Below are 13,714 nucleotides of genomic sequence, written 5' to 3'. Positions count from 1 at the left end.
CACTCAACCGACTGAGCCACCCAGATGCCCCTAAAATGCCTTATTTATAAAGCTGTTTTAGGTAAGTTTCTGGTACTTGCTACTAAAAGCATCTTAAGGGATTCTTTTTTTTTTTTTTTTTTTTTTTTAGTGTTTTGGGTGTTTTGCTTTGTTTTGTTTTTTGAGAGAGAGAGAGAGAGAGAGACAGAGAGACAGAGAGAGCGCGAGCAGGGGAGGGACAGAGAGAGAGAGGGAAACACAGAATCTGAAGCTGGCTCCAGGGTCTGAGCTGTCAGCACAGAGCCCAACACTGGACTTGAATCCATGAACTGGGAGATCATGACCTGAGCCAAAGTCAGACCCTTAACTGAGCCACCCAGGTGCCCCAAAGGAATTCTTGACATACTAGAGATCTTTACTACTTTTCCATTATACATTTGGCAAATATTTTCCCTTCAGATCACCTATTGTCTTTAGTTTCTCTATCAGACATTAACCTGCATTTTAAGTTATAAAGATCAAAACAGGTGTGGTATCAGTGTACAACTGAAAAGATATATCAGTAGAACAGAATATTTAACTCAAAGATGGATTCAAGGAGACAAAATAATTTACAATAAGAATTGGGGAAAGATGGATTTCGATTAGTGTTGCTTTGTGACTCATACCACAGCAAAATAAATTATGATTGATTAAAGGTGCGAATGACAAAAAGTAAAGCTATAAGAATGTTACAGTAAAATTTTTTTCAATAATTATGTAATCTTTACACAAGAAGATTTTTCTAGACCTGATGCCAAAGATAAAAACCAAACATACCTGAAAAGATATGGTTACACAAAAATTAAAATGTGTTCCATTTTTCTTGATTAACATTTTTCTTTTTCTTTTTCTTTTTCTTTTTCTTTTTCTTTTAAAGTAAGCTCCATGCCCAACCTGAGGCTTAAACTCATGACCCCAAGAGGAGATCGAGAGTCAGATGCGGGTCACCTGGGTGACTTGGTCAAGCGTGAGATGTCAGCTCACGTCATGATCTCACAGTTTGAGTTTGAGTCCTCTATCTAGCTCTTGACTGTCAGTGCAGAGCCCACATGGGATTCTCTGTCTCCCTCTCTTTCTGCCCCTCCCCCACATGTGCTCTCTTTCAAAAATAAATAAACATTAAAAAAAAAAGAGAGAGAGAGAGAGAGAGAGATGCTTTCCTTGTCAGCACACATAGAGCTACTTTAACATCTGCCTTGTCTATTCTATTACATTAATGAATGTTAATGTATTGAATTAGTCACTGATTAAAGTATATTCTGTATTTTTCCAGTTTGGGAGATTTTTTTTTTTAATTTAAATTTTTCTTTTTTAATGTTTATTTATTTTTGAGACAGAGACAGACAGAGCATGAACAGGGGAGGGTCAGAGAGAGAAGGAGGCACGGAATCTGAAACAGGCTCCAGGCTCTGAGCTGTCAGCACAGAGCCCGACGTGGGGCTCGAACTCATGGACCGCGAGATCATGACCTGAGCCGAAGTCGGCCGCTCAACCGACTGAGCCACCCAGGCGCCCCGGGAGATTTTATTACAGAGAAAGTTGTAATAAATATATGAAGTTTTGCCATTATTAGTATATTATAATACAATATAATATATTAATATATTATAAATAGCTCTTTCAAGTCAATAGTAAAAACACAACAACCCATTTACATAAGAAATGACATAAAATAAGATACATGGGGAAAATGGACAAAAACAAGAAGGACAATTCAGATAAAATACAAATGGCAAACAAATATAAGTAAATATCTGGCAAATAAATATTTGCATTTACTAGTAATAGGGAATAAAACAAATTACAACAGTGAGATACTGCCTTTCATCCAGCAGATGAGCAAGGAGAGGGGAAGAAAAAGAATGTAAAAAAGAGGAAGTGTTGGTGTTGGGGAAAAAACATTGTTATAAACTAAGATGTGTTCATTCATATGTACTTTTGCCAGGGTAGTTTGACTATGTTTATTTAATGCCTTAAAACTTTGTATAGTTTTTTATCCAGTGAGTCCATTTGCAGAAATTTTAACTAGAAAATAACTGAGGCTACATCTTAATTGAATTTTAGTTAAGGCCATTACAGAAATGTTTAAATCCTATAGTGAAACATAGTTTAAAATAGCAAATATTCAACAACTAAATTGTGGAATATCGATGAGATGGACTGTAATGCATCATATTAAGAATGATGTTTGGGGCGCCTGGGTGGCTCAGCCAGCTAAGCATCCAACTCTTGATTTCGGCTCAGGTCACGATATCACTGTTTGTGAGTTCGAGCCTCATGTTGGGCTCTGTGCTGACAGCACAGAGCCTGCTTGGGGTTCTCTCTCCCCCTTTCTCTTGACCCCTCTCCCAAGCACGCTCTCCCTCTCTCAAAATAAGTAAACATTAAAAAAAATAACATCAAAAATATATTTTTATATGGAAAAGTGCTGACTAAAAAACAATATGTACAGATGATTCCTTTGTAAATCGCTGTGGATATCCACATGATAGAAGAAACACTACCGCTAAGAAAAACACTACCGCTAAGATTGGTGAGGCCGCAGAGAATTTGTTTCCTTCAATTTGCTTAACTGTGTTTCCAATCAACACATATTACAATCATTTAATAAAAACTATAAAATGTTTTAATGAAAATTGTGCTTTGGTATAAGTTAAAATATAAGACCTTCAATGAGAAGTCAACCATGAAGGAAACAAAAGCAAACCAAACAGCTGGATTGCTATTGGTTAAGGGAGGTTTGCTCCCGTTTTAAGAGAATAGCAAATGACTCCCTGCGGATTTGGAGTTTACTCTGTCAGTATAAGGATGTGTCTTTGTGACTATCATCTCTTTATTCTTAAGCCAAGTGGAAAGAGAACAAAGCAGTCAGAAGAAACTGACAAAGACCTTAAACAGATCTGGGGGTAGGGGGAACTAAGAAAACCAAACCTCAATTAACTCTTAAAGTAATTTTGTGTAGCAAGAAAATAGTCTGGACTCCATTAAGCTGGAGAAAAATCTCATTGAGCTCTTGTTACCAGAGGAATTTTGAGACTAGATTGGCATAAGGTGTGGGGACTATCTTGGTGGGAGACTTTTTAAAAGAGTTACAGTCAGGGTCAGTTAGAAGCCTTCCTACTCCATCTGGGAATAAAACCAAAATGTGATATATTTTGAAAGATGGTGAAAGTATTATATTTAACCTGTGTCTATGTTTTCAATAAAATCTTGCTTGATGGAGGTATCATCATCTAAATATAGTATTAAGCTATAGCCCTACAGGTATTTTTTGTATTAGACAGAAGAGGAACATAGAAATGTGTATTAATCTACCTCTCAACCATTACTACTCCTTAAGTCCAGTTGCTTGGACAACAAAACATTAGTCAAGATAACACTAAGCATAATTTATAGCTATGAAACCCAAATGAACAAAAATGACAAGAACGCTGAATTTGAAACCTAAAGCCATAGTAGGAACAACAAACCCAGCAAAGCTATTAAGCACATGATTAACAGGCAAGTGGCTTTTATAAGATTGGGCTATTAGTTTTAGGTTTTTGGCAATAGCTTGCTAGGGCTTACAAATCTGCAAGTGATGACCTCTTTTAAGTGAGTCACACAATCTTTTCTATCTGCAAGTATCACAACCGAAAATCAGTTCTGAGGAACTTCTCAATATAACAGTTTAAACAAATGTGAGGGATACTAATTTATTTGCTTAATATTTTTTGCTAAATACTTATGCCGTCTGATTTAATCCATAACGTGCCATATAATCAGGTATCAAGGTTGGCTGCTAGATACGAACTTTTGGCCTTAGAATCTCATCTCCCTCCAAGCTCGCCAGATCTGCTCATGTAGACAACTGTTTACATTTTTAGCCCTGTTTAGAAAAATGTACAGAAGCTTACTATTTGGCACCAGTCTTCCTATACTTTCCTTGTATTCTGAATTTTACTGTTGGCCTTTTCTACCTTGACGCTGTAATTTGTGAGTTTGGCTTTGGACTCCGATTTCCATTTATTTCATTTCTTATACTTTGGATCCTACCTTTGGCCTGTTTTTTCACTTTTGTTCCATCCTGAGCTTGTATCTCAATTCAGATTCCTGAACCTGACACCCCCCAGCTCCACCTACACACATCTTAAACTGAGATCGTTTCCCTAAGTCCCAGAGACTAAAACTAACAGGGAAATATTAGCTCACCTAGAAAAGCATCTTTTTTAGTCTCTAGATAGGATCTCTTCTTAGGTGGAGGGTCCTCACATAAAAACCAAAATCTGTTAATCCAAAAAACCTTGTGCAAGAGTTACCTGTTTGCACAGGCTTTTACCCAAGGGGACAAGAAGAACCTGCTAGACTAGTTGCCATCACTCAGTTAGAAAAGACATTCATGTGATACACACTTGAAACCTGTCTGTCTTTCATCTCCTCATTTAAACCCCAGATACAGACACACTTGCCTGCCCAGTTTGGTCTGGTTCATGGATAGTTTACTAGGAGGAACTAAGGTTTCCTGGCACCTTAGTTCTGTTCTGTTATCATTTCACTGTTAAAACTCTTCTGATTCTGCCTCCACCCGTCAGTCTGGGTAAATTTATATCTGTGAACATGTGAATGCATGAGGCATCGGGCATATACTTCCTTTGCATGAATTTAGCTTAATACTCTTATCTTGTGAGTACATGAACGTGATGCCTGTTTGTTTCAATTACTAACGCCCATCTCATGCACCTAGAGCTGTTCGGGTCACCTAATAACTGTGTATCTGAGGAGTATCACCATAATGCTATCTTTTTGTAAATGCAAATGTTTTATTCGGTATAATTGGAGAAAACCTTAATCCCAGATAAGTTTCCCACGAGCCTGTCACAATGCCTGAAATTCCACTGTTAGAGACTCATATCATTATGTCTTGAAAGGAACACAAGACACCCAATAGTGTATTCTTATGTGAGTGTGTGTCTATGTGTGTGCCCACATATTTCAAAATGCTAACAATTATCCGGAGATAGTGGGATTATTATTTTAATTTTCTTCATATGTTTCTCTATTTTCAAAAATTTCTACAATGAATACATACACTTTTATTATGAGAAAAAAATGCTATAAAATTTTTATACACAAGAATGGTAAAAATCTAAAGCAATTCTCAGCAAATACTACCTTATTGAATATATATTTCTGAGACTTTTTACTTTAATGCCACATAGCTAGAAGCCAGAATCCTTCCAAAATAGATATAAGATCCCCAAAGGAAGTATATCCTATGTTGATAATGTTCTTGTTCTTAAGCAAAACACATATTCACAAATTTATTAACACATATTCTTTTGTACATATTAATTATTACACTAAATTTTTTTAATGTTTTATTTATTTTGAGAGAGAGAGAGAAGGAGGGACAGACAGGGAGAAAGAATACCAAGCAGGCTCTGCACTCTCAGTGCAGAGCCCCATGGGAGGCTCGATCTCACAAACCACAAGATCATGAACTGAGCTGAAACCATGAGTCCAACGTTTAACCAACTGAGCCACCCAGGTGCTCCTAAAATGTTTTTTTAGTGTAAAAAAGAAAATGCTGAAAGGGCCAAAGATAAAATTCTATTTTCCCAGTATTTACTAGGCCCTGCCACGGTGAGATTCATGCAGGGAAACTTCTTTTATAGATAATGCTGCTATATAAGTAGCATTTCTAAAAATATTTTAGAAAACTAGAATGTGTAAGACAGACTTGTATTACCCATATTAGGCTTAGACCCATAATAGATTAAAGTTTATCCCCATTTTATGGTAAAGTTTGTTGATTAAAACATTTTTTTTTTCCTCTGCCTGCCCCTGGTGAAGTTTAAACCATTGAAATTCTACTGAAAATAATTAAATTATGATGGTATGCATCATGTGATATCTACTCACATAGTATTCATTCTCCTTTTCAATGTCAGGTAAATTTGGTTTTGATTTCATGGGAATCCCTGGACTAAAGAAAGGTAGATTCTCCAACAGTAGCTAATTTTCTATTTCATTATCAGAGATGTTCATGGAGAATTGACTGGTCTTCCATTCACTTATTCATCTATTCCTTTACTCAAATATTTCTTCAGCAATGTGGTAGGGGTATGCTAAATCTGTGCCAGGGATGTTGTGGTTAACAGACCAGACATGTACCCTGCCCTCATAGAGCGTAGAGTCTGGTATGTTCCTGGCATGCCACCCTTACCAATTATCTCTTGTTTTTTTGTTTTGTTTCGTTTTCGAGATACTATTCACCTACCATGATAGTTATCCTTTAAAGTACCAATGGTATCTTCATTTATTTTTGCAAATACGTGTTGAGTGTTGGTTATTTGTAAGGCAATGTGTTAGGTAAATGAAACACATATAGATCCAACCCAAATCTTATAGGAGATTTACTAGACAGTAAAAATACTACAATTCAGCTTCTTTATTTCCATTGATTAATTTTTCCCCAGTTTTACTAAGACATAATTGACATACATTAGTATATAAATTTAAGGTGTACAGCAGAATGGTTCAACTTACATATCTTGTGAAATGATTATTGCAATAAATTCTATCATCTCATACAGATACAATGAAAAGAGGAGGCAAAAGAAGAAAAAAAGAATTTTTTTTCCGGTGATGAGAATTCTTAGGATTGTTTAATCTTAGATCATCTTTACTTATCACATTCAGGATTAATTAGAATTAATCTGGGGCGCCTGGGCGGCTCAGTTGGTTATGCGACTGACTTCCACTCGGGTCATGATCTCGCAGTTTGTGAGTTCGAGCCCTGCGTCAGGCTCTGTGCTGACAGCTCAGAGCCTGGAGCCTACTTCAGATTCTGTGTTTTCCCCCTCTCTCTACCCCTCCCCTGCTCACGCTCTGTGTCTCTCTGTCTCTCAATAATAAATAAACGTTAAAAAAATTTTTTTTCATTAATTAGAATTAATCTATGCTTATAATGACTTTCCCCAAGACTGAAGGATGATTTTAATCATTTTTAGCAAAAAGTTTTTGTTTGTTTTTTTAAGTAGGCTCCATGCCCAGAGTGGAGTCCAACCCGGGGCTTGAACTTGAGACGCTGAGATCAAATCAAGAGTCGCCACACAAAGTGCCCCAGCACGAAGTTTTTATTTTTAATTTTTAGCCTTTTCTTTATTAAGGTTGATGGAATTCAGATACAATAGTTTGAGTGCTTGAGAGTTTTCCCTATCACTAGGTATAGCAAGCATGGTTGGCTGACGTCTTTGTGAAGCTAGTATACTAGCTACACCCAAACTTTATCTTTTATTTATTTAGTTACTCATTCATTTTTTTCTGTGAGAGAGAGAGAGAGAGAGAGAGAGTGAGCATGCGCACAGGCAACTGAGTGGGGGAAGAGCAGAGAGAGAGAGGGAGACAGAAAATCTTCAGCGGAGTAAGTCACAATGGGGGCTCCATCTCACGAATCCTGAGATCATGACCTGAGCTGAAATCAAGAGTTGGAAGCTCAATCAACCGAACCACCCAGGCACACCAGCTACTCCCAGACTTGAATTTGTGATCGCCAGGAGTCCTGTTAAGATGTGGATTGTGATTTAATAGGTGTGGGTTGGACCAGAGAGTCTGCGTTTCTAATAAACTCACTAGTGTTGCCCATGCTGCTGGTGCACAAACCCTAACTGAAGAGTCGGGACCATTTTTCCAGGAGAAGATCCGTTGAGGCTCTTCTATGTGAAAGCTGCCATGTCCTATCTTCAACGCGGCCTCTGCCTGTTTTGGCCACACGTCAGCCAGCACAAATTTCTGCTCCGCCCACCCCCGCTTCTTTTCAACTAGTTTCTTTTTCTTAAAACTTCAAGTGTTTGCCTGCCCCCAGCCATCTGACCAGTGGCCAGTTTCCCATCTCAGTAGAGGCCCTTTGCTCTACTTCTCCTTGAAATGTGGCCACCCTCCCTTTGTATTTATGGGCCATTAACTACCTTTATCTAAGAGATAATAAAGATTAATGGAAAACAGCTGCCCTTTGTTCAGACTATTTCATTGACTTTGATATAAACCTTTCCCTTACTCTCTATTCTCATCTAAAGTTTACTGGTTTTAGTATTTTATAGGTTTGGAAAAGGTGGTTATTGTTTTGATCTCTGTTCAAATCCCTTAAGCTCTGGGGTGATTGGTAAAAATTTTGGAAGCCAATAGATACTAGCCTTTGTGTTAGCTGTTATTTAGGGCTACATAATTATAGACTTTGAGAGCAGGAAGAGGCTTTTTAAGAGGTTTTAGTTCAACCCCTTCATCTGACAGATAGGAAACAGAAGCCCATGGGGTGTCTGTCCCTTGCCAAAGACTGGTAGGCTGAGTCCCCACACTGTTTAAACTGTGTTGCATGGAACAGTAAGAAGCTGCTTAGACTTGGCTGTGCTGAGTTGTTTTTGTTTGGAGGACTGGATATGGAGGCAAAGGCTTCCTTCTCCTCAGACCTCAACCAAAGGAGCTCCCGTTATATTTTCATCTGTTCCACATGCTAGACTTCCAACTTAGATCTTATTTGAAGAATGAGTTATATATCTACAAAAATTTTTTTTTCTTAAGATTTTATTTTGTGTATTTATTTTTATTTCTTTTTTTTTCAACGTTTATTTTTATTTTTGGGACAGAGAGAGACAGAGCATGAACGGGGGAGGGGCAGAGAGAGAGGGAGACACAGAATCGGAAACAGGCTCCAGGCTCTGAGCCATCAGCCCAGAGCCTGACGCGGGGCTCGAACTCACGGGCCGCGAGATCGTGACCTGGCTGAAGTCGGACGCTTAACCGACTGCGCCACCCAGGCGCCCCTATTTTTATTTCTAGAATATCAATGCTTACCCAGTACAGATGTTCAGGCCAAGAGTAGAAATTTAGAACAAAGCTCAGAAGAAAGACCTGAGTTACATTTGGACATCTTTAGTATTCGAATATAGTTGAAGTCATCAAAACTAATAAGATGGGCCAGGCAGGATGTATAGGATGAGGAAAAGGTTGGGGATAGACCTTTTGGAAAACATCAATCTTCAAAGGACAGAGAGACTAAGAGGAACACTCAGAGCAGTAATTTTTTTAGCTTGGCCACGCTGAATTACCTAGGGAACTTCATAAAAATACAAATTCCCAAGTGCTAGCTCAAGTAATTCTAATGAGGAGGCTTTGGCCTTAGCTCCAACCAGTAATTGTGTTCTCTAGCCCCTTTGACCTGTATCTTTGTTTTCAATACCTGTTTTGCTTTGAACACCCATTTGTCTTTATCGAGAAGGCAATAGGCTGACTCTGGAAGAATTACTGAGTTGCGGGTGAAGCATCAACCAGTCAGACAAGCTAGAGACATTTTGGAGGGTGGCCTAATATCTATGTCATCTAATTGGTTACCCGGTCTTGTGAGCCACACTAGGAATATCTCTCAGCCCTGCCTCCTTCTACTTCTCCCACTTCTTTAGTATTCAACCTCTTGCACCTGGTCTATAGCATTTGCCTATTTGGTTTCTTTCTTTCGTCTGTAACTGCCTCCTTGCTGCCACCAAAATTATCTTTTATCTGGCACATTATATTTTTGTTGAAAAACCTTTAAAAATTTTTTTTTCAACGTTTATTTATTTTTGGGACAGAGAGAGACAGAGCATGAACGGGGGAGGGGCAGAGAGAGAGGGAGACATTTTTTCAACGTTTATTTATTTTTGGGACAGAGAGAGACAGAGCATGAACGGGGGAGGGGCAGAGAGAGAGGGAGACACAGAATCGGAAACAGGCTCCAGGCTCTGAGCCATCAGCCCAGAGCCTGACGCGGGGCTCGAACTCACGGACCGCAAGATCGTGACCTGGCTGAAGTCGGACGCTTAACCGACTGCGCCACCCAGACACCCCTGTTGAAAAACCTTTAAATGCTGATCCCAGTTTGGCGCAAAAGTTCTTCACTACCTTACGCTAGCACACCTTCCCTGCATCAACCCCTGCCACCTTTCTCCTTGTTCCCCACAATCTAAATGCATTGCACTTCCAATGCCTTCTTCCTCATTCTTTGCACAATAATCTTTGACATCCTTCAAGATCCAGCTTAGATGTCCTCTTCTATGATGCTGCCTGATGGTCCCCCACTGACTTAATAATTGTTTTTCTGTAGCTATAGCAATGCCAGGGGAATGACCCATGTGATCCTTAATAGATACAGAAGAAAAAAATCAGAACTTTTTTTTCTTGCCCTTCTAAATGTATTACCTCTGTGTGTGTGTCTGTGTGTGTGTGTGTGTAAGTTTTTTCATCCAAAGGCAGAACACTGGAGTGGATTCTGAAGCTACACTGCCTGGGCTCTCTGCCACTTTCTCTCTCATTTTGGTTTGGTCAAGTTCCTTAACCATTCAGTGTCTCAGTTTTCTCACCTGTAAAGTAGATATTGTTGCAAATGGACCTCTCTAAGACTTGGAGCCTTGATACTTCATTATCTTCCAAAGTTTGAGGGGATAACTGAACTCTGGGTGGTTCTCATTTGGGATCTCTCATAGGGTTGCAGTCATATGTTGACTGGGGCTGGAATTCTCTGTAGGTTTCTTCACTCACGTACCTCATACCTGAGTTAGGAGGGCCTTAACAGCTGGGGCCTTTCGAGTATTTCTCCGGTGTCCAACTTGCTTCTTTGCATGACATCAGACGTCCCCAGAACAAGGCATTTAATAACATAACTTCAGAGGTCCCCAAATGTCACTCTTGCTGCATTCTATTAGCCAAGAAAATCATGGAGTTCAGGTCAGCTTCAACAGATGAGGAATTAGACCTCTTGGTGAAAGGCATATCAAAGAATTTGCAGCCACTTTTATTTTATTTTAAAGTTTATTTATTTTGAGAGAGAGAGAGAGAGAGAGAGAATGAGCAGGGGAGGGGCAGAAAGAGAGAGAGACAGAGGATCTGAAGTGGGCTCTGTGTTGACAGTAGAGAGCCCAATGTGGGGCTCCAACTCATGAACCATGAGATCATGACCTGAGCTGAAGTCAGACGCTTAACTGACTAAGCCACTAAGGCACCCCTGCAGCTATTTTTAAAACACCCTCTATATGGGGCACCTGGGTGGCTCCGTTGGTTAGGCTTTTGACTCTTGATTTCAGCTCAGGTCATGACCTCACAGTTGTGAGATTGAGCCCCACATTGGACTCTGCATGAAACCTGCTTAAGATCGTCTCTCTTCCTCTCTCTCTCTGCACCATGGATATAATAATAGTACTTACTTCGGGTTGTTGTGAGGATTAACTGAGTTACCATTTGTAAAGTGTTTAGAACAATGCTTGGCACTTAGTAGTGCCATATAGTTTTATTATTACTCATTAGTTCTTATTAGGAACATGAGTATAATTTATAGATACAATACATTTGGGTGAATGCTCAATGCTTTTATGATGGCGACACACAATTTTAAAGAATTCTCTGTAGTGTCATTTACCAAGTTTTTGTTGTTGTTGTTCAGTGTTAGCGTCCTTCTGAACCCACTCCTCTGTGAGTTCCTCAAGGTCAAGGACTTTGTCAGAGTTTTTCTTTATTCTCCAGTGTTTAGTACAGTGCCTGGCACATGGTAAGTGCTCGGTGATTTTCTTTCTTTTTTTTTTTTTTTTTAATGGGTGGAAAGAATGAATGGAATAAGGTGGCATTGCCTGGAACCAATGGGGTTCCCAGGACACAAAATTTCAGTGCTAAAACCAAGAAAGTCTCAGGCAAACCAGAGTAAATTGGACACTTTAAGAATAAATGAATGCATGCATTTTCCAAAAGAGACCAAAGTTGAAAATAATGGTGAGGTGAGGTTCCTAAGCCACCCCACTCAATCTTGGTAAACTCATAAATCATAGTAAGACTTTTTTTTTCTAAGGCTTGGAGTCTTGTTTTTATTTTTGTTTCTTCTTCTGTTGCTTCTTCAAATGAAACCTTACTCAAGCACAGTACACTTAAAATTTTTTAAATGTTTATTTATTTTTGAGAGAGAGAAAGCGAGACAAAGTGTGAGTGAGGGAGGGGTAGAGACAGAGAGGGAGACACAGAATCTGAAGCAGGCTCCAGGCTCTGAGCTGTCAGCACACAGCCCGACGTGGACTTGAACCCATGGGCGGGGAGATCATGACCTGAGCCCAAGTCAGCTGCTCAACTGACTGAGCCACCTACGCACCCCTAGAGATTTTTTTTTAAATTTTTTTAACATTTATTTATTTTTTTGAGACAGAGAGAGACAGAGCATGAACAGGGGAGGAGCAGAGAGAGAGGGAGACACAGAATCCGAAACAGGCTCCAGGCTCTGAGCTGTCAGCACAGAGCCCGACACAGGGCTCGAACTCACGAACCATGAGATCATGACCTGAGCGGAAGTCGGACGCTTAAGCGACGGAGCCACCCAGGCACCCCATGTTTCTGCCTTTACAGGCTCATAAAACACCACTGAAAAATCCCAGGGTGTTACCTTGAAAGCCACTGATATAGTAAATCATAGCCCCAGGGCCTCTTGAAGTCCCTGAAGTTTGACCACTTGGCTCTTCGTAATCTATATTCTACATCCTGGAGCCTCTGGCTGGCTGGGTGGTAGGAGGTGGGTAGGAGAGGCGGACAGCTCCAGGGCAATAGAGGGATAGAGGGGGAGGTTTCTAACCCAAGAAAGGGAGCTGGGCTAGATCTTTACAGGCTCCCCCAGAAAAAGGAACAGGAACATTTAGGAAAAGGAAGTCTTATCAGCACAAGGAGAGCTCAGGGGCAAGAGGACTGAAGCGGAAGTGGCCCCTGGTTTGTCCTTTGCAAGTGAGGAACTGATTGACTTTATAAACATTTTACTGTTCCTACTTTAAGAGAACAAGCTCTTCTGTGTTCTAAGACCCTTATGCATGTCAATAATCTTTGTCACTATAAACCCTCCTCTACGGATGCCTGGGTCAATTGAGCGTCCAACACTTGATGTCGGCTCAGGTCGTGATCTCACCGTCGTGGGATTGAGCCTCATGCGGGGCTCCATGCTTGGGATTCTCTCCCTCTCTCTCTCTGCCCCTCCTCCTCTCTCCCTCTCTCTCTCTCTCTCAAAAATAAATAAACATTAAAAAAATAAATCCACTTCTAATAATTTTCACTAAAGGCATACTCAGAAATATGTGTAAAGATATATATGAGGATATTCACGGCAGTTTTTTAATAGTAAAAGTCCCCAGGAAGACATGACAATTGAGCTGAACGGAAGACAGTGAATAGGAATTAATTAGGCCTATTGGGAATAGAAAGAGGAGAAGCTGTTCCAATTGGTGGGGAGGGAACAGCATGTACTAAGGTGACAGACTCCAGTGTATTGGGAAACTATAAGAAATTGGGAATTACTAGAGGAGAGGAGACACTGAAGCGGGGAGGGGATGAGGCTAGAAGGGAGGAAAAGGTCAGAGGCAGAGCAAAAGCATAATTCCTTTTGTAAAAATCACAGTGATTTTACTTTTTGAGTGAAAAAAACACATTCTTCAGGTTGGCACGTACACACAGAGATAAGAATTCTAACCCTGTGTGCAGGAAATTCAAACCAAAGGAAGTAGTGAACTATCCTTGAGTTTAAATACTATTTGAAACAATAAAATACGGAAGGTTAATGATTATGCTACTTTGATGTTGTACGTAATCCCCTTTATATGTAACACATTGGTCAAAGTTCAAGAACTGGTTATGTTTATAAAAACGTTGCTCTCCTCTTTGCAAG

Source organism: Lynx rufus, unplaced genomic scaffold (genome assembly GCF_022079265.1).
Source record: "Lynx rufus isolate CCGP_SWC_20201006 ecotype Redwood Valley unplaced genomic scaffold, mLynRuf1.p SCAF_10, whole genome shotgun sequence".
NCBI lineage: Eukaryota > Metazoa > Chordata > Mammalia > Carnivora > Felidae > Lynx > Lynx rufus.
This window is presented reverse-complemented; position numbering follows the sequence as displayed.